Raw genomic sequence first — 20,537 nt, 5'->3', positions numbered from 1 at the left:
GCCTAGAGCCGTGCCCCTGGCCCAGAGCACCCCATTCCCCCTGCCCGCGCCCGGGTGCCAAGCGGTGACTCCCCGGGTCTCCCTGAGGCAGAGCCCCGGCTCAAACACCTTCCGCTTGCACCGGAGGTTTGTCCGCGCGGTCACGAGATGCTGCTCGCTGCCCCGAGCCCCCGTCCGCTGCAGGGCAGGGAGGAAAACAGCGGGAGGCGACGGCAGGCGCCCCTTGGCAGGCAGGAGGGCAGCACCGCTCGGCTGCAGTTTGCTGTTGCTCTTCCCACGATGGAAGTCGATCCAGAGCAGGAGACCGCATCCAATTTAACATGGCTTTATCGGCAGCGCTGGGAGTTATGGCTCCGACCCTGACCTGCGCTGGCCGGCCAGCAGCGCCGCCCCGGTGTCGCCCGTCCCTGCTGACACCGCTGAGGCCGGGAGCCCTCACTGCACGGATCAGCTCAGACCTGCCTGCGCAGAGAGAGGCTCGGTATTGCTATCCAGGGAGTCTGGCTCGCCCTTGCTCACGCCGATCCCTCCCTGTCCCCCTCCTTTGTTCTTTGCCTTCGTTTAATAAGTGGCCCTGGGAGAAAGCAGGGCCTATTCTTCTTGGCAGACAGCTGTGCTCAGTTGCTATGTGAGCTGCACGCACAACACAGCTGCCACTGATACTGTAGATCTTACGGGCAGCAGAGCGCGCGGATATCTTCAGAGAAGGAAAACGCTTTGGAGCTGCCAGGAATGGCATCAGGTCTATAAATAACAAGGGCGTAAAGCAATTAATTCCAGGATGTAAGTACATACTTAAGCCTTGGGTTACATCACGCTTTTTCTCTACTGTATATGGGCTTCATTTCTGGTCAAAATACGGAAATAAAACTATGCCGTTCCACGGTCTAATTTTTTCCTCTAAGAGGAATAAGCCAAATTTTACTCGACTCTGTGATTCAAGGAGGGGTCTCTCAGGCCCATCAAAGTCAATGGAAGGAACCTGGGATTCAAAGGGAATTACCCCGATTTGCACTATGCTACATGACCCTTCTGTCCCATGGTACCTGACGCGTGCTAGGAAAGCCAGCCAGCTCTGTGCTGCATGTTTGCAGGGTGCCCGAATGGGAGCCGCATTCGTTTGTGCCAAGTCTTGGGTCATCCTGGAAAAAGTGGTCTGAAAAGGCCGTTCTGTAAATTTGTGAGATGGGGTCTGAGGGTGTGTGAACGGGGATAAGAGGCCCGATGATCCAAAGAGAAATGTGGTGGGTTGGTGCGTTCGTATTTGTCATAGGTAAGCTTTAGGAAAGCGGTGCACAAAAAATGTGGGTGTAATTGTGCTATACATTACTGCTCCTCAGTCGTGCAAACAAGCTGACAGCAAGCCCTGGCCGAGTCAGCTGAAGCAGGCAAAGCATCGCCACCTTCACGGGCCTGGGCCACGCTCTGCCGCTGGCCACCACCCAGCTCCTCTCCCAGGGCCAAACAGGACGGATACCTGCTGCTCAGCACCCAGAGTTACTCTCTGTCCTCCTCCTGGAGGCAGCCAGGACGGGCTTGCACAGGGTGACAGGGGGCTCGGTCGGTGGCCGAAGCCCAGGCAGATGTCCCTCCTCCAGCCCCGGCTACGCAGCATGGCAGCTCCTGGCGGAGGGCGGGAGCAGACTTCTGGGAGCAGTAACACCTTCAGTGTCTTGGCTGAGGCCCCAGGGCTCGTCCGTCAGAGCCCACAGCTCAGACCAAGCCACGCTGCTGGCCTTTCGCGGGGGCTGCTGCGCCGGCTCGGCCCAGCCGCCATTGAGCCCGTGTCTGGCTCAGCCCTGGAGAAGAGCAGATCCCTGCAAAGGAGCAAAAGCACGGCGGGCAATCGCCCCCTCCACGCCGCTCCTGGTTTTGCAGAACTGGAGCACATCCCTGCAGCGTGGACGTGTCCCAGCTGCAGAGCCGACCTGGCTTATCAGTAACAAGTTCAGCTCCAAGAACGGAAAGGGAGTGATTGTGAAGCAACCATTGCCCAACATGAACAGCAATGAAAAAAATTGGATAATATTCCAGATAATAGTGTTGTGATCGGGGTCCCGTCTCATGTCTAGTACGTGATACTGCGATATTTGGTGTTTTCCATAAACCCTCAGCTTCTGAGGCAATGGAGCGAGGGTCAGAGGGAAGGGGAGCAGGTAAGTTTGTAGCCAGGTGACTGAGGAGAAAGCACTGAAAAAAAGAGCAGAAAATGCCTGAAACACAACCTCGCCTGGTCGGGGAGGGTGGCTGGCCACACAGCACGGCCCAGCCTGGGTGCACGGGGTGGGCTGGGCGCCTCGCCGCGCTCCCTTCCGGCCCCACACGGTGCTTAAACAGCAGCTGCTCCCCCCATGGGAGCCGAGCACTTTCTGTTTCCTGGGAATATTTTCCATTTTCCAGCCACGGAGTGAAGGAGCCAGGAACTGAGGCGGCACCGCAGTGTCGCACTCTGCTGTTTTCGGCTCCGGCCCGCGTGAGGTGGAAAGCTCACTAAGCGATTTGCCCAGCGCCGCAGCAGCGGAGGACTCGGCTCCCCGGGCGGGCAGCTCCCCGGCAGGAGACTCCCTCGCCCCACGGATGGTTTGTGCGGGGCCGGGGGGGCCGGGGGGCCCTGCCACAGCCCCTCAGCCCCTGAGCAGGCCAGGGGCAGCACAGGGCATCCCCGGGGAGGTGCGCCGTCACCCAGGCTGCCCTTGCGAGGAGAGCTGTGAGAGTACGTGGTTTCGTGCTTACTGTCACATCTGTCTGACATTGGAGCCAGCAGGTTTCATGAGGGAGAGCGTAGGAGCATAAATGTGTGTATCCCCATTTCGTAGTCAGGAGAAATGGAGCAAAGCACAGCAAGGCGGTTTGCTGATGGTCACGGCAGCAGGTGGGAGGCTGCAGGACCCAGGCGAGAGCAGGGCGGAGGATGAGGGCTCCAGCCACTGCAGCTCCAGCTGCCGGTGAAGGAGATGCCTCATTTTAGCTAATTTACTGATTGCAGAGCGATCTTAAAGGAAATCAGCTGAACTTCTGCTTGCACAGACACTTCTGTCCATTTAGAAGTGGGTTATTTTGGCATTGCTGTGGTTGTCCAAGAATTGGTCCACAGAGGAATGGACACATATGCCATGAGCAGGCATTTCCCTGTGTGGGGAGTTGCTCAGACCTGAGCAGGGCTTTGCTGCGGGGGGGGACCCAAACTGAAAAGTGATGCTCACTCCAGGGTGCTGGATGTCCCATGCTTTTGCAGCGCAAATGTGAGAAAACACAGTCTGTATGCAGGCACCTTTCAGCTCAGCTGAAATGCATTTCTCCTTCAGTGCTGTCCGTGACCTTCAGCCAACATCCTCACCTGTCCCGGCCGAGTTTCAGGCCCTCGAGGTGAAGCACAAGGCGGCAGTACAGCTTCAGCGTGTGAGGCTCTTCCTCACCCCCGGTATGCGTTCACTTGTGGAGAGCTGTGTGGCGATGTCCCTCTTTTCCCAGCGGTATTGCCCGGGAGCAGTGGAGGCTGTCCCATCTGCACAGCGCAGGAGGAGCTACGGGAGAGTGGAAGATGATTTTGTTTTCAGTGTGACTTGGATCTGAGAGTCAGAAAGCACCAGAAACCAAACGAGGAGAGTTGCACAGATGTGAGTTACTTGCAGTGTTATTTTGAGGACAGTGGTATCTTTTAAATAATCGTCCCAGAAGAGCAGAGAAGGAGATCCTAGGGAGAAGGGACACTGATTGCCTTGTGGGCTGTGAGGCGCTTGGTAGGAAAAGGGTCCTTTTTTCCCTTGCCACTTGTGGGAGTGCTCTGCACAGCTCTCGAGCTGAAATGCTTCTTGAGTACGTCTGGCGTGTTGCTACCCAGGAGCCTTCGCTTTGCCTGGATGCATAGCACTGTTTATTAAAAATTGATTCCCACCCCCAAAATTTGGAGCTGGGGGACTCCCTCGCTGCCAGCCCCTTGCTAGGCTGGGGAGCCGCTGTGGAAAGCGAGCGCTGCTCCCACAGCCGGGGACCAAGGGGCAACTCATGGGCTGAGTTTGCAGGAGTTTGGGGAAATCGGTGATTTGTGTTGGTGTTACCTTCTGCTGAGTGAACCGAATGAGCACATCCTCACGTAGAAGATATGGAAACAATAAATTGCCTTGTGTTTTGATAGTTATTGCCTGAGCACTGTATGTGTGTTTTGTCAGCAGCCAGGCTTCATAAATGTGGAAGTAGTTTCACTCTGACCGTAAGAGTTTTTCTCTTTTGTGTTGAAGCTAATCTTGAGGGAGATGATCTCACAGCTGCATAAAATTATTGAATCTCTCCAGCAAAGGAGCGAATCAGTGCTACTGAATTGTGCTTCTCCCGCGCCTGAGATGTTAAATGAAGCCATTTAAAAATGCATTTCAGTATCTCCAAGATCTGAAGTCTGACTTCACGCAAGTGACACATTAAATATAAACTGTGCGTGGAATGTAAATATAATTTAGCCTTTCCAGCAGTGCAGTGTCAGCTTGCTTTTGTTTGCCCTTAACTGTAATGCCAGAAACCTTCCTGAATGCCGTTAACCCTTGACAGTGTTAGGAAACATGCTCCATTTTGCTTATTCTCTAATTCGGGTAGAAACAGAGGTTTCTCTTGCCTTCTCTGATTATGTCATGGTTGCTGGCAGCCAGGTGGGGTCGAGTGCTTTTCTTTTGCTTTAAGTGCTTTACTGTAAATATGTTCATCCTCGCTTCTCCTGTCTCACTAACATCATTGCATGTTCAAGGACTGTGGTCCTTTGGCTCTGACACCAAACAGGGAGGCAGGAGCCTCCTGGTCAGACCCCAACTTCACGGGGAGCAGCCACTCGCTGTTATAACCCCGTAGGCTTTGATGGCTTTATTCCTGACTCCCACCCCTTTCAGCGAGATTAATTTGGGCCTTTTGTGCCTCTGTACATGCTTGCATTTCCTACATCACTTGCTTCTGCAGGAGTCTTGATGCTCAGCAGCATTTTTCCTTCCTTTCCTGCTTTTCATTCCACCCTGTGTTGAAATCCCCCACTGTTGTACCTCTTCACCTTGATTTGACTTTGATCTTGTCATGTGGCAACAGATTATCACATGGAAACAGCTGCAAACAAATTGCGTGTTAAATTCCTTTCAAAAATAACTACAACGGAGCAGGATATTTTGAAAATCTGATTCATGCACTGCCTTTTTTTTTTTTTTTTTTTTATATATGTTCCAATTTGCCAAGCGGAAGAAATGAGGAGGAAACAAGACTCAGAGGAAATAAGGAGAGAACAAGGTGTAATTGTAAAATGTCAGGTGAGAGTCATCCAGCCCGTATTTGCCACCAACACTAGAGTAGTAGCAAGCACGGACAAGGGTATCGCCAAGCTGCACAGGACCCTAGCACAAACACAGCGGCGTGTGCACGTGGCAGAGTGATGCTGTTAAATGTAACCTGACTGGTGGGGGAAAAGGGGCCGCAGAGGTGTGCAAGTCGCTGTGCAGGCCTCCTGATCCCCTGCGCAGTCTCTCTCAGCTTGCAGGGAGCGATCCTGTGACACCGTTTTTGGCGGTGCCCCAAGTCTGAGGGCGGGAGTCCTCTCTGCAAGGTATATCTCTGGTGTATCGTATCCAGGAGCTAGCAGCAAATTAAAAAATAATAAGAGACATTGCAGTCATAAAGCCACTTAGAAGAAAAGTTGCACTGCTGAGTATGCCAATCTTCTTAATGCAAGTTTTCAGAGCTCATTTTCTGGTCGTCTATAAGGAGGTACTTTCAGCTTGGGCCTGTTTTCTGCTCATCACAGGTAGTTTGCTGTGTTTGGGGTGCACATGAGTGAGCTTGAAGCTTCTGTTTTGTGACAGTGACGCTTTCTTCTTTGGCTGCAAGGAAAATCTACTTTTTCCATTTATATCAGCTGAAGCTCAGGCCCAGTAGCCACGGTCCCACATGGTGACGGCTGTCCTCAGCGTTGGTTCATCATTCATTGCTTGTACTCATCTGGTTTGTACAGAAAGCTCGAGAGGGGTGTAAAATACCCTTGGAGAAAACAATCATGTAGTCATGATTATTTACTCCTACACAAAATACAAAGGCATGAAAGATATGAAACCTAAAAGCAATGAAAGGAAATACTATAATGCAGCATCCTATTGATCGGCAGAATTCGCTGCTACTTAAGATTATTGCACCACGATTAACATTTGCTGTTGTGCTAACTAGAATTTTAAAATAATCATAGGATGAAAACAAATCAAAACAGAAGGTGCTTACGCATAAAGCTTTTTACTGCTTACTTGCTGGGTGAAGGGGTCCTGAAGAAATATTTTCTCTCATCCACATGTATTACCACAGTGCATGGTTACACGCGTTATCAATCTTTTATGTCTCGCTCTAGAGTAGCTTGTAATGTCTGCTCAGGAAGCCTGAGTGCCAGCCCCGCCGCCGGTATAAATCGATGTAACGCCGTTGACTTTGGGGGCAGGCCGCCCCTGCCATGGGGCGCAGCCAGCTCCCACCAGCCTTTCAGCCCAGCGCCGGGGTCAGGAGCACTCAAAGGGGTCTCGTGTAGGCAATAAAATTGAAAGACCTCCAGGAAACAGTGCTTAGAAGACTGAAGAAATAAAGGAAAAATTGCTTCTGCCAGGAGGAGCAAACCAAGGGACTGGTATGGCAAAGGAACTAGGGGGCAGACACTAAAAATTCAGATTGCCTGAAACGGCAGGGAAAATGCAGTGTGCAGCCGCGCCAGTCGGGGAGGCGTGAGCAGAGGCGGTGGGAGGGATGGTTTCCACCAGCCCGGCTGTTGGCAGCGCCTCTGCCGTCCCGCAGGGCAGGATGGCTGTGGTGGCTCCAGCAGCTGTGCAGCCGGCTGTACTCGTGCAGGTGACGCCCTTTTGCAGACAGGGGGTAATCGGTAGCACCATGGCACTAAGTAAATGATTAATTTTAATTATGATGTGGTACAGAGCTGTCCCTGAAAGCGTTTTTCTTAATTTCAAACCCCAAATAAGTGTTGCAGCAAAATCTGAATCAGATTGGGCCGAGCGAACGTGAGAGCTGGGGGCAGCAGATAGGGAGTCGAAAGTTCAGCTTTTCCGTGAGCATTATTCCACTCGGGCAGATCGAGTCGGCCCTCTGCAAAGGCACGTCCGCCACAAGAAGCACCAAGAGAAAGGATAGTTTTGTAGGATACGAAACACAGGCGGCCTCCTCTTGCGCGACAGCTATGCTTCTTCTGCAAGAGGCAGGACTCCTCCAAGAGGCTCTCCAGGGGCTGGTGGGTGCGTTTCCAGCCTCGCTGCCCCCCTCGTGCCCCAGTTCAGCGTTGGGTAGGGAGATGCCTTGCTGCCTGCATGCTTTCAGGTCGGGTATTGGCTCGAGGGCATCGGTGTCGAGCAGCGGGCAACTGCTCGGGCGACTCCTCCTTCCCGTCGCAGCCCGAGTTTCCATTGCACTTCAGATCAAGTACACTCCATCTCTGCCTGCCATCGGAAAGGAAAAAATAATTAAAAAATAAAGCTCATGGGCTGCAGGAACCGGGGATTTGATTCTTGAAAAGTTTTGACTACTTTCAACTCTTGTTAAAGCTGATGGATGGGGCTCAGGATGCTTCGTGCCTTGCAAGAGAAATGCAGCTCGCAGGAATGGCTCCATCTCCAGCTACCTGCTACTTTGGCCAGCAGGGCTGGGAGACCACGCAGGGATTAAACACGTGTAAAATCCTGCCCCCGGGGATGCCACTGCTCCGTCCTCTCTGAAGTGACACATAGTAAAGTCACGCGTGAGAACAAACTAGTTCACAAAGACGATGGACGATGCCTTCGGTCTTGGACGCTGCTAAAGAGGGTTGCTCATCGGGTGCGTAGGTCTCTCCTCCATGACGGCAGCTTGCAGGGAGACCCAGCAAGAGCTGAGGCTTACTAAAATACAGTTGTTTCAAGAACTAGTGTAAAGGGCTCCCATGCATGCAGAGAGGCAGGCAAGGGTTTCAATTATCAGTGGAACGGGCTGAAAAAATCCCTTATTTCTCTTTCTGGTTTTCAACCGCAGATTTCAGAGCTGGCATCTACAAGACTCAGTCTTATTTCCACCAGCCCAGCAATGCATTACAGCAATGTTCCTGCAAGAGCGGCATAAAATAGCTCCCTTCCAGTTACTGCTCTCCCCTTGTGTTGCCATAATGCCCCGTTTCCCACGCTTGCTTTTTTCTGTGAAGAAAGCCCCGAAGGTGTGTGAGCGAAGCCCTCGCCCTCTCTGACTCCCTTTCCCTCCTTGCCTGATGCTTCAGCGCGGCCCCGGATGCGGCTCTGGCAGCAGCCCGCAGGGACTGTGCAGGCTCTGTAGCACACCGAGGCTGAGTCATGCGCTAAAAATAGCCAGCGAAATGTCAGCCTAGCCAAAGTCATTGGCTGATTAACAATGAAGTTTCTTGATTTCAGATACCTCAAGATACGCTCCTGACACTGTGTATTTGAGCTACAATAAAAAAAGAGAGAAGATATGAGTGGGAGCTTTATATTAAAAAAAGTGATGCTGAAGAGGTAATGCAGAAGCAGATTTCCCTATCAGCACAAAGCAGCAATACTTAACACGATCGTGCTGCTTCTTGCTGGTGAATCACAGTGAACTGATGCAACGTTGCCCTGTTTCGGGGCCGTGCTTTTCCCACTTTGCAGATGTGGGAGCAGGGCACGGGGGCAAGCCAAGTTGCGCCAGTGGTGGGGCAGGCGGAGGCAGAGGCCGCGGGTTTGGGGTGTCTCAGTCTGGTGCTTGCCTGGTAGTGCGTGCGGTAAAGGCTGTCACTGCGTCCTGGGGACATTGCCAAGAGGAGAAGCTACAGGGTGGTTGGTCTGAAACGCCTGGCTGAAAGCTCTCAGTCACCTTGGTGTTGTGTTGCCCAAAGGTGTAACTGTACGACGCGTTTAAGGGGACAGTCCTGCTCTGCAAATAATGTGCAAGTTCAACGTGGCAAGTATCTTGCCAGCATTGCTATGCAGCACACTGAGGTTTAACTGGGAGCCCAGGTGGAAATGCTTGGGGAGCAGGAGAGGAAAACCACGTGCTGGGAAGGTCTAGCTGCCGGATGAATGACCACTGGGGAAATGTCTGGCAGCGGCTCCTCCAGGAGCCTGGCAGATAAATAAGATGCAATCGATCGCAGTGGATGCTGGTGGGGGCCATGGCACCGCCATGGTCCCTGCCGACCTTTGCGGGTCCTTCAGTCCCCACGGGCCGCGCACCCTGTCACGTGCAGCCTCCACGTGACACAGACTGAGCCCCCGGGAAAAGGGAGCAAAATATCTTGTCTGGGTAATGTGCAGGGGTGAATCGATAGTGACTTGTAAATAAGTATTCTTCTGTGACCTCTGAGCTTTGGCAGATGCATTTTTATAAGCTGAATAAAGGCAAATTAGCAATAACGTTTCCCTGATTTGGTGGTCCTTAGTGTCCTGTTGAGGACAACAGAGGCACAGCAGATAACGGAGCGTGTCGGTGTGCTAGGAGAGGCACATAATAATCTCAATAAGCAAAGAATAATTTTGCATGTCATCTTGGTGTGGTAGTATCCTTTCCCCCTCTATCAGTTTGCTTCCCCGCTGTAACCCCATCTGTCATCCCTCATGAATAATTTTGAAAGATTTGATTGGTTAAGCAGGCAGTGCAGCTTTATCAAATAAATATTTCATAGCCACAGATAATAAAGCAGAGAGAGGCAGAGGGAAAGCAAATATCCCCCGTGTTGGGCCTTACTGCTCTGGCCATTTCCAGACTACCTTCCAGTTGAACAGCCAGTGAAACGGGTGAACATCTAGAAAGGAAAGTGCATGTGGGCAACCGTGGTACTTGCACAGTCCTTATAAAGGTGGACTGGCCGCGCTGGGATGCAGGGAAACAAAATGCCAAGTCTTTACATGTAGAGCCCATAGTCCAGGGGCATGTTTGAAATTCACCAAAATTGAAATTCTGGGGCAGCACCTACAGTATCATTCAAAAATATTTATGCCAGCAATCATTTTTTAATTTTTGTCCTTCTACAAAGCAGATGTCTGTGCAGGAAAATTAATGTGGATTTTAGCAGCTTGCGAATTTATACTGTGATAGCTGTATCTGAATGACTCCTTGGAGCACAATCTTACTCTGGGGAAAAAGAATACATTAATCCAGATCAGTGTAATCCACTTTCAAAGCTACATTGAATGAAGGCAGAATTATTGTTAAATAAATGTGTCTGCACATGGAGTTATTTTGGAATAATTACACAGTTTATTCATGACATTGGAATTCTAGTCTTCAGATTACCCAGATTCCACTGGTTTTTTTTTTTCTCTCCTATTTTACTCTTCCTCCTTCTCCAATTACTTTTATACTCAGCTACTAAAGAGCACACAGGAAATGCTGAGATTGACTTAACCCAGCAGTGAAGCCCACAAGAAACTCAGCAGCTCAGAACAATATTTCTTTAGCAGTGTATTCCTTGGTGGGGTTTGCTGCTGTTGGTGCTTTATCATCAAGACTATCTAAACGCTTCTTTAGAAATCAGTTGATTTTTTTTACAGAACAGGTAGTGTGAACAGGAGTGTAAATATTTGAATGTTCTCCACCTGTGACTGGAACAGCTGTTTCTTGTGTATTTTAAATGTCAGGGGTTGATTACGTTGCCCTTTCACTGCTCAGAAAAAGGCCTGCACTGAAGAGTGCTCTTGAGGACCTTCCACATGCTGAATGGCGCGTTTCTGCATCTTCTAAGCCACGTGAGACACAACCTTTAGTTTAAAACATGATTTCACAGACAAACCTTGTCAACGACCAGGAAATTACTAGCAAAGGCAATGATAATTTAGGGATCGCTTCCATATTCTTTCTCTGGTTTGTTTTATGTCTCTTCTGTCTCAAGACATGAGAAGCTTGCTTGATGTTTCCTGGGACAATTAGGCTCTCACACATTTGAACCAAGAGTGTCAGACATTCGTGCAGGTTCAGTCAGAGGGTTTGGTCTAAAGCCTGTGGCGACGCTGCACCCATCAGACAGCGCATTTAGCGTAACAGACTGGAGGTTACAGAGACTTGCAGGGTTACCTTCAGAAAGCAGGTTGGATTTAATCATCAATTTTTATAAAAAGCATTAGAATGAGACAAAAACACCGTAAAATGTAGAGAGGTAAGAAGCTGTGTGACTGCTCTGCTAAAACATCCATGTAACAACAGGGTCTTTGGTTTGTTGTGTTTGCATGTGAATCTGGGTGTTTGTGTATGTGTGTGTTCCTCCTGTACAATAATTTGCTTTTGTCTCAAGAGTTTTCTTCCTTATTTTTTTTACCTCTTATTAAAAAAAAAAGTCTGATCAAGGCACATGTGACTTTCCAATCTCTGAAAAAGTCAGTGTCTGCTCTTGTCCCAAAAGCAGTTATGTTTGTCTTCTCAGAAGGGATCACAAATAAAGGAAGCCATGAAGAATGGATAAGAATTATCTTCACTGACAAAGAATGAGAAGTATTCCTGGCTTCTTCTCTCTCTGATTCCAACAAATTGGCTTCTGAGTTTTTTTCCATGAAAGAATATACGTTTTGAAATAGCTCAGCTAGGACTACACCTGCTTTAAGGACTATTTAATGCCATATGAAATTATTTCTTTTTCTGCAGCTGATTTGCCAAACTATCTTCTACACTTTTCAATCCGAAGGTGCATGACTGACTCTCTTGACTTCCTCCAGTTGGTTTTCATCTCACTTTTGTGTATACATATTGTTAATCTGTAGGAAAATCTGAGTTCTGAGATATTAAATAATTACTTCTCCTAAATTAATTGTTGTAAAACTTTAGAGGTCTAATGCAGTGCATACACATGTGGACTTACTGGAAAGCTTTGCCTTGGTTGTGATTGCAGGTTAGGCTTCAGTAGAGATTGCCTCTTTGACTGTTCCAGGTGATTAAAACACACATACAAAGCTTAATGATGGCATGAAAGCCACTCTTAAAGTTAGCTAAACATACACGCACAAGGAGAAAGTCAGATTTGCTCTTGCAGTGAAGCTCTGTGCAACGTATGAGCAAATTCCTGCTCCTCCGCCTAGTTCCCCAGTGGGCAAGAGCAAGTCGGTTTGTTGCATGACAACAGTCCTGCTGGAGTAGCTGCTCATTCATGAGAGGCCAGAACATGTTTTCATTTAGAGATTAAAAACAAACCAGGTTTTTCAGTTGGTCCTGACCTCTAAAAGAGCCAGCGTGAGCAAAATCAATAGTGGTGCCCAGCATCTGCGCTGGAGGTGGGGGCCGTCGCCACCGCGGGAAGGGGCCAGGTTGTCCCTCTGCACTGCCCAATGCCTCCCTCTCTGCCAGGCACCTGCCCTAGATGCTCTTGTGCCATCTGCAGCTCTTCTGACTCAGTTTAACTACTGAAGGAGGGCTGCCCTGGGGCAGGGCACTGACTTGAGCCTGTGTTTATTTTTAGAGAAAAATACAAAAATTGATTGTGCTGCTAGGGGTTTTCCCCTCTTCCCTTTTTTTCCCCCTGCTCCCTCTACTAAGAGAGTTTTGCCAATTGCTCTTGGGTTGCTGCTCCTTGAATTCCCCAGAAAAGCACTTTTTTTTGTCTTATGTGCAAGAGCCGAAAGTGCTCCCCAGTGCAGACAATGTAGCTGAACAGATAATGCATCTTGCTAAAAATAGTCTCAGTGCCTGGGATAAAAGTTGCAGAGTTCCCTACACAAATAGATTTTTTTTCTTCTTTTCCCTTTCATATGCTCGAGCCTCCATTCCACCCTGCATAAGGGATACAGGGCAGTGACCCAGACTCCGTTTGAGCTGTCCGTGGGAGCCATCTCTGCTTCCATAGACATAACGTACAATAATACTCTTTTTGGTCATTATTTTCAACCCCAATTTTCTATTCCATGCGGTTGGTGCTCTTGCTGACTGGTGACGAGCTGTGGATGTTTCTGAGACACTTGCCGCGCGTGGACGGTGGGTAGCAAGCAGTGAGGAGAGGTGTCGTCATCTCTCAGGCCGTGCCGACGACAGAGGTGGCTGAGGAGCAGCCCCACCTGCACCAGCACCACAGTCAAGCGTAGGACCCTGCGGCATCGCCCCAGTCTCAGGGACACCCAGCGCCCGGTAAAGGGGACCAGGAGCTTCTCGGGGTTATCTACCCCTTCTGGCTGACAGATTGCATAAGCCCTTTGGGAAAAAAAAATCCACAAGCCTGTATGTATTTCACTAATGCTTTGCAGCTGCTAGAAGGGGCCAATACCAAACCAAGCTGGTAGCACAGTTTTACAAAGCTGTTAATAATACATACACATAATAATACATAATAAATTAAATCTGGGGAGAAACCAATAAAGTTTATCAGCGAGGCACTTTTAGAATAGCACAGAGAGTTATTTCAGTGTTTCTATTTTAACAGAAGATTTTAATGTTTTGCACTTGAACATATTTCGGCTGTGGAACTGGTCTAAGCTAGATTACGAGTTATTTAGAAAGGAGTTTTACCTTTTAGTGTGCTGGTACATTTATGGACTGCTCTGTATAAGTCAGTTGATATTTTATGGACTACTGTTTCTAAAGAGATTCTATGTTTTCACAAATATGTTTAGCCACTCAGCATAGCTGAGGACTAAATAATGCCTCTGTTGCTTTACCTGTTGTGAAATAGTTTTGTACTTAGTCATAGCTAGAAAAATTAATGAAAGTGGTGAAAGCGGTTTCCTGTTGTGGTTATGTGCCAGTAACAACTCTGCTGGATGCTGCACAGAAAAAAAAACATAGAAGTAGCCTTTTCAGTGTTTGCATAGAGCTTATAACACTACTATAAATGCTGCCTTCTTGACAAATTATTATGAAATATTCATTTGCTACCTCCCTTGTTTTTTATATGGCAAGATAGTAGAGAATTCAAGGATAATTAATTTGGGGAAGAAAGCCCTGGTCTGCACATTGGTATATTTATTAGCTGTGAGATACCCACTTTCTTCCTTGAGGCCTTTGTATTACAAGTAGGTTATTCCACTGTTGAAATTTTAGGTCTTGGCATGCTTTGTTTCCTTTCTTCATCATCACTGTTTTTGTCCTTCTTTTATTTTCTGTCTTTTTACCCTTCTCTGTTCTGTTAACTGTTTTCCTCTTTTCTTTCCCTAGAGATGTTTTTCTCTCTCACAATCTCAAATCCTGCTTTTCTGCACTGATTCCTTTAGTTCTCCTGGTGCCTCATCCCCTCACTCAGTCATAGTTAAGCCCTCCTCATACAATCTATTTCCCTTTTCCACCTTAACCTAAAGGTTCCTCCTCCAGCTCCTGAATGATTTATATTCTCCAGATCACACAGGTTTTATCATTCTTGGTTGGTTGGTTTGTTTTTGCTCTTAGCCAGCCTCATGTCTCATATTCTTTTGTGTGCAACAGGAACGTGTACATGCTGCTCAAAGTGGGGTGATGATAAGCAGAAGGATTGATGGGCACATGCATTTTTTTGTGTTATCAGAAATTCTCTCTCTTAAGGAGACCCTTTTTTTCTTTTTTCTTTTTTGCTTTTTTTTTTCTTTGCCTCGCAGTTGTGCACTGAAAGCAGGCAATTTAATTCTGCTGCGGTGAGGTGAACTTGACCTTGCTTTACACACAGCTGAGCAGCCAGCTTAGATCAGAGGCTGCTCCCCTGATTTCAGCAGTGCTCCCAGGACAGCACAGTGTTTGGATGCCTTGCTGGTACAAATCCAAATAATTCAGCTCTCACATACGTCTGGCGCTGCTACATGGTTTGTACAGGCACAAAACAAAGTTACTTGATCCACAGCTGTATTGCCATCAACAATATCCTTGTCTAAGCATAAATATATTGGTCTGTACGAGTTTTATATGCTACAAATTTGTTTATTAATTGACATTCCTCTCCACATTGCCTCCAGCTCCCGTATGAGCAGCTGACATACAGGTGAGGTCTGTCAACCTGTATCTCCATAGGCAATTTTCAGAATCCCCTTTCAGCAGCTACAATAACCCAAGCAAACACTGTCTTTGGGGATGTGGCTCAGCCATGCGATACTTAGGGCTCCTCATACTGGATCACATCTTTCAGAGTATCTGATTGTTCAGATTTTGTCCAAAATCTGTGGCTGGTTAACTTTGTTCTGTCGGGCTTTATGCTGGATCAGATACTTTGTCCCCTCTGGAGCCAGCACGGGGCTGGCCTTACTACCACATCCTGACTAATTTGATGGAAATGTGATCCCGGGTGGATCAGACTGATCCTGCTGGGTCTGGTAGCAGCAGACCTAGAGTTATTATTCTTGGGAGTGCAGCCACTGGGTTATACTTGTACTGAAGACAAGTCCCAGCTCCTGAGCAGGGATGTTCTGCACTAGGGAGGCTGCCCATGAACGGCCTCTGGGTTTCCAAAGGGATTTTCCACAGACTTTTCACGGTCTGCAGTGAGGAGAATGAGAGCCACCAGAAATGTTTCCTGGACTGGGCAGAGGATTTTGCCATTTCCACATGCTGTCTCCACAAAAGCAAAGCGAGGGCAGGCTGAGCAGTGCCCACAGAAGTAGAAGCAAGCGGTGAAAGATTGTATACTTCCAGAAAATTGATGAAAGCCCTTAATTAACATGTTTTTAATTTTATATGAGGAAGTCTGGTTGTTTGAGATGCTGTGTGTACCTGGTTTGCTCTTGTACCTTTATTTAAGAGGTAACCGATAAAAGCATCGCAAACTGAAAAATAAGTTAATGAGTTAAGAGAAAAGTTTTCATTCCTCTTCATGTGCATACGCACCCAATCTTGACAGAGAAGGTGAAAAATAGGGCAGTGATAGAGAAAACACTAGTGGCTAGTGAAAGTACCAAGAGGTTTGCCTGCAACTGAGGTGGAAAGCCACAGCCAGGAAGTAACCACCTCGACAAAAGAGAGTTGTCTAGAGGAGCTAGCAAAGGCAAGAAGTTGAGCAGCAAGTGAGGTACTGCCACTGCAAAGAGCAGGGCTATAGCTCAGGTAGTGTTTGCCAGGGTCCTGCAGTGGCTGCTTTGCATACACCTTGGCCTGAACTGACACAAATATTTTGTTGGCTTGATGTGACAAAGTAGATAACATGGGATTAAAAGGATCTGCCAATTTTAAAATGTTTTGATATTTTGACATGCTTCATCAGTCTTTATTTTTCATTTCTTCCTTTTTCCCCTCCCACTTCTTCTCCACCCCTTCCTCCACACACTTCCATTAGGTCCTCTTCTCTTTCTCTGCTTCTTTTTTTATGTACATATATTTTTCTCTTCTTTTCCTTCGGCCTTGAATCATCGCCTTCTGCATTCTTCTCCTTCTATTTTTTTCATCCCTTTCTTTTGCTTCTGCTTGACAGCTGCCTAGAAAGCGCTGGAGAATGATGCATCTTCCTCTCTTAACCCTGTCAGAGATTATGGGAATGGCTCAAAGGCACAGTTTTGACCTGAACTCTGATGGCATTAGCAGTAATGTTTATGGAGGGTGTGTCACCACTGCAAGTTAGTGAACATTTTGCATTGCTGCATCCAGGCAGGGTATGAGCCTCTACTGAGCATGTCTGTGCTGGTTTTAACAGTGCTTTCGCTGTTCCTGCATGTGTGTTTGGGAATAGGTACCATGGTGCTTTGTACTAAAATGTTTCGATCCAATGCCACAAATAAAGGAAAGCCTGTCTTTGCCTGAGGGGGAATTGTGGGAAGACATTAGTACTTTTATTGATACCTGAAAAGCAGGTAAGTACCAGGCTGAATTAACCTGGAGCCCAGGTTGCAGCTCGCAGCCATGTAGGCTAGGCTAGCACTAGCTCAGGACATCTCCTGTATCTCCAGAGGGTTTCTGCATGATGGTAAAGAGATTGGTTTAAAAGTTGGCTGGGTGCCCAGACTAACTATGCAGTCGGTAAAAACAGGCATTTTGTGCAGAGACAGAAACTCTGGTCCCGGATTGTCAGCAGCTGCTTGGTGGGCAGCCAGGAGGAGCGGGGTGGGAGGAAAGGCAGAGCCACCAGCCCGCCTGAGAGCTGCTTTTGTCTTCACTGCGATGATTTTGTGTGACTTACTGTGGATTAATAAACAAGAAATCCAAAAGGAGACAAGCTGCCTGTAGCTTTTCCCATGAAGTGGCTGGCCTTCCCTAGCTGCCTTATGAGAAACAATCGTGGGAGCTGGTTTTTTCCCCATAAGAGAGCAAAGACTAACACTGTGGCAGTGATGAGCAGACTCAACAGACTACAATGTAGTGAAGGTCATTTCAGACTGCTTTTTTTATTTCTGTCTCTCCAGAATTTTGTGATATCCCTGTCTTGAAACTGTTTTCTCAATTATTATGGACCATCCGAAAAATCGTGCTACCATTCCAGCACAGCCAAAGCCAGCGTAGGAGAGCAAGGGCTGTTCTTGGCGATACCGCTGAGGAGAACAGCTCTCCAGGGCGGTGGTGCTCTGAATCCTGCTTTCCTTGGGAGCATGATTTCATCCCCCCATAAGCATTGTGACAACTATGACATCAGCCTTTTAAATTTATATTACCTTAAAATGAGCGTTAATTTTACCGTAGAGTCACATCAGCAGCATACATGGCTCAGATTCCCCAGATTTGTTGCTTCTTACATCTAAATTTTGGCTCTCTTCCTTGGTGTCAGTTTTCTGAGGAGTCTAAAACTGTAAGTTTCTCTGAAGTGCTGCAATTCACAACTGTCCAGAAATTCTGTCATGTGAATAGGAGTAGAGTATATATACTGACAAGTACCTTTAAAATAAAATGTGCAAATCGTTTTTCTACATATTGACTGTTATTCTTTTATTATTTACAAACAGATGCATTTTATATATATAAATATATATATACTTACAATTGCTCATGTTATTTGTTCAATGTTAGTTTTTTCCCCTGCTTAAATTATTACAATTTTCATGAGCCCAAAATCCTTAACACAGACAGGCCTGTTTTTTCTTTTTCTTTTTTTTCCATGAAATGTAATGTCTAAAGTGAATGTTTAAATCCATATATAAGCTTCTATAGATTTAGCTTAACTTGCAGGGGTATCCAGGGTGCCACTTCAAGTCAATGACAGCTGTGGGTACCTATCACCTAAACTAGACTCCTGAAAGGGTTAAGAACAGATTTGGGTATCTGCAGTACAAAGCACAGGCCTGATTCTCTCTGCTACAGGCAGATGTCATTTCTGTGATGTTCTAAAGGCCTCTCCAGAAAAGATTGACTCCAACACAAATTTCTTCCCCAAAAAATCAGAAATAGAGCTCTTCATACAGAGATAGTTCTTCCTGACTATTTCCAACATATCTCTGCTATGTCATCCTCTAAACTGTAGTAAAAATGTTCTGGGTTTTTGGAACAAAAACAATGTTCAAACTTCTGACATTTTTAACAGACGGAAATTTCATTTCTGATACAGATCAACTTTTATACATCCTTTCTGCTGCACCAGGGTGAGCAGAAAAGAGTAAACAGGTATCAATTACTATAGAACGCTTAACCAAATTGCACGAATCACTAGAAATGCTGTTGTCAAGACCATCTTGGACTTAGTAGTCCATGTGAATTACAAATCAAACAAATAGGAAAATAGAATATTAAATGTTGTGAAAGTAGTTGGTGCAGTCCATGTTGTAGCTCAGGTTGTAATCCAGTTGCCCCAGCTCTGCATGTTTATCACTTGTCAGATTTGTATGACTTTCTCAAAAGATTTGCTTTAGAGCTGACACTTTCCATGACTGCTCTCTGTGACTGTTTTCAAGCAGAAGAGGAAAATCTGAAGAAAATCTACTTCTCAATTTTTGAGGTCAGTGGCAATGGGAAAATCCATTTGAAAATGATGTGAACTGTACTTTTCTACAGAAAGCCACTCTAATATAGCTAGTCAACTGCAACCTTTGATTTACTGTAGATAGTTTTTCCAAAGCAGTGGGATGGAAGGAAAATGGTTATAAATGACTGAAGAATCACTTTCAAGTATTCCTGAAGGGCAGCCTATTCTTGCTAGTGCCTACTAACCCCTTATTCCCTCTAAAGAAAGGAGGATCCTAACAAAGAAATACCACACTGTACAGGCTGGGACTACAGGGGTGAGAATTAACAGATAAACAGAACAGCGGAGGGGTGAGCCTTGACTAGTTCCCCTCCCTACTGTTCGCTGAAGTTTCATAGCCATCCCCTTTACTGAACACTGCAATTCCCGCTCGCTGGGGTGCCAGCTGTGGGGGCCAAGTTGACGCGGCAGCATGCCTGTGGCTAGCACATTGCAACTCATTTCCCCTCCGCTACGTCCGGAGAGGAGAGTAGGGGAAATTCAGATGTTTAACGGAGATGTGGTAGGTCCAAATTCCTAGCAAAGGAAGAGGGGAACTTTGTTTATTTTTGGTTTTTGGAAAAGAATCTGAGTGGGTCTTCTGTGCTTCTTCACAAAATTATTTTGTATCTTTTCTTTTCCTGTGCTAATCAAAGACCTTTTATTTCCCTCCATCAGAATAACCACTTTCAAAGCTTCCCTAAGTATTAAAGTTTTATTAAGAAGCCAGTTAGCATCAGACTGACTTATGTTGACTACCACCTCATCCCAAAGTAACAGACCATCCAGTTTAAAGCCCCCTGGGGCCACACCTTTTTGGTGAATGCCAAAATGTAGGTTTCCTTTTTTTGATTCACAAAAGCAAAAAAAAACTTGCATTCTTTCTTCTTTTCTCAGGTTTCAAAGAGAGTTCAGCACACTGCAAAGCCTTGTAAGCCCATCCTTACATGGAGGCAACAGTCTTCCGCAAAACTGAAAAAAAACGCAGCATTATCCAGATCAGCATTCCTTTACACGTTGCATTTGGAAACTAGCACAAACCAGTTAGTGTATTTGGTTTACGAGGCTACACAGACCAACTGCTCTGGCAAAAACTTGTCCTCCCAGGTTACTCTGAGAACAATGACATTATTTATGGAGGATCTGAATGTGTTTGACTGGAGCTGATGTTATGCTTTGAAAGAAAGTCAGCTCTTCAAATTTCAGTATCTTAACTCATCTTGGTGTTGTCTATGTTGTTTTCAACAAGCAGGCAAATAACTGGTAAATAGTTATTGCTCTTTATTTAGACATCAGATTAAGCATATCTTACCAGCATTTCAAGAATCATTTAGTTCTTTAAGAACAGACAACAGAAATTTCTAAGCACCAGTTCAGATTGGCTGCCACATGATAAATTACTATGCTTTTAGTCACACAAAGCAAGATTTCTGCTTGATGTATCTTCACTGAATGCACTGGAGTTGCACTAGAAACATATTTGGTGCACACTGTATATTCCTACATTTTACAAGTAAGTAGAGGACATCTCAGAGCCATTTAAAGAGAGACAACAGGCAAAAAGAAAATAGAAGGTAAAATGAAACACAGACATGCTGCACAATAATCTGTGAAATATTTAAGGTAACAGTTATTTAACCTTACCATATTTACCCCAACTGTTTTTTAAAAAAGGCTCTATTAAGATCATCAAGGAGGTTTACCTAAAAATGATATCCCCAATTTGACATGTTTATTATTCAAAAGTAATACATGTGGCACTACATCAGAAATCAAT

Source organism: Dromaius novaehollandiae, chromosome 4 (assembly GCF_036370855.1).
Source record: "Dromaius novaehollandiae isolate bDroNov1 chromosome 4, bDroNov1.hap1, whole genome shotgun sequence".
NCBI classification, from domain to species: domain Eukaryota; kingdom Metazoa; phylum Chordata; class Aves; order Casuariiformes; family Dromaiidae; genus Dromaius; species Dromaius novaehollandiae.
Note: the sequence above shows the minus strand (reverse complement) of the source record.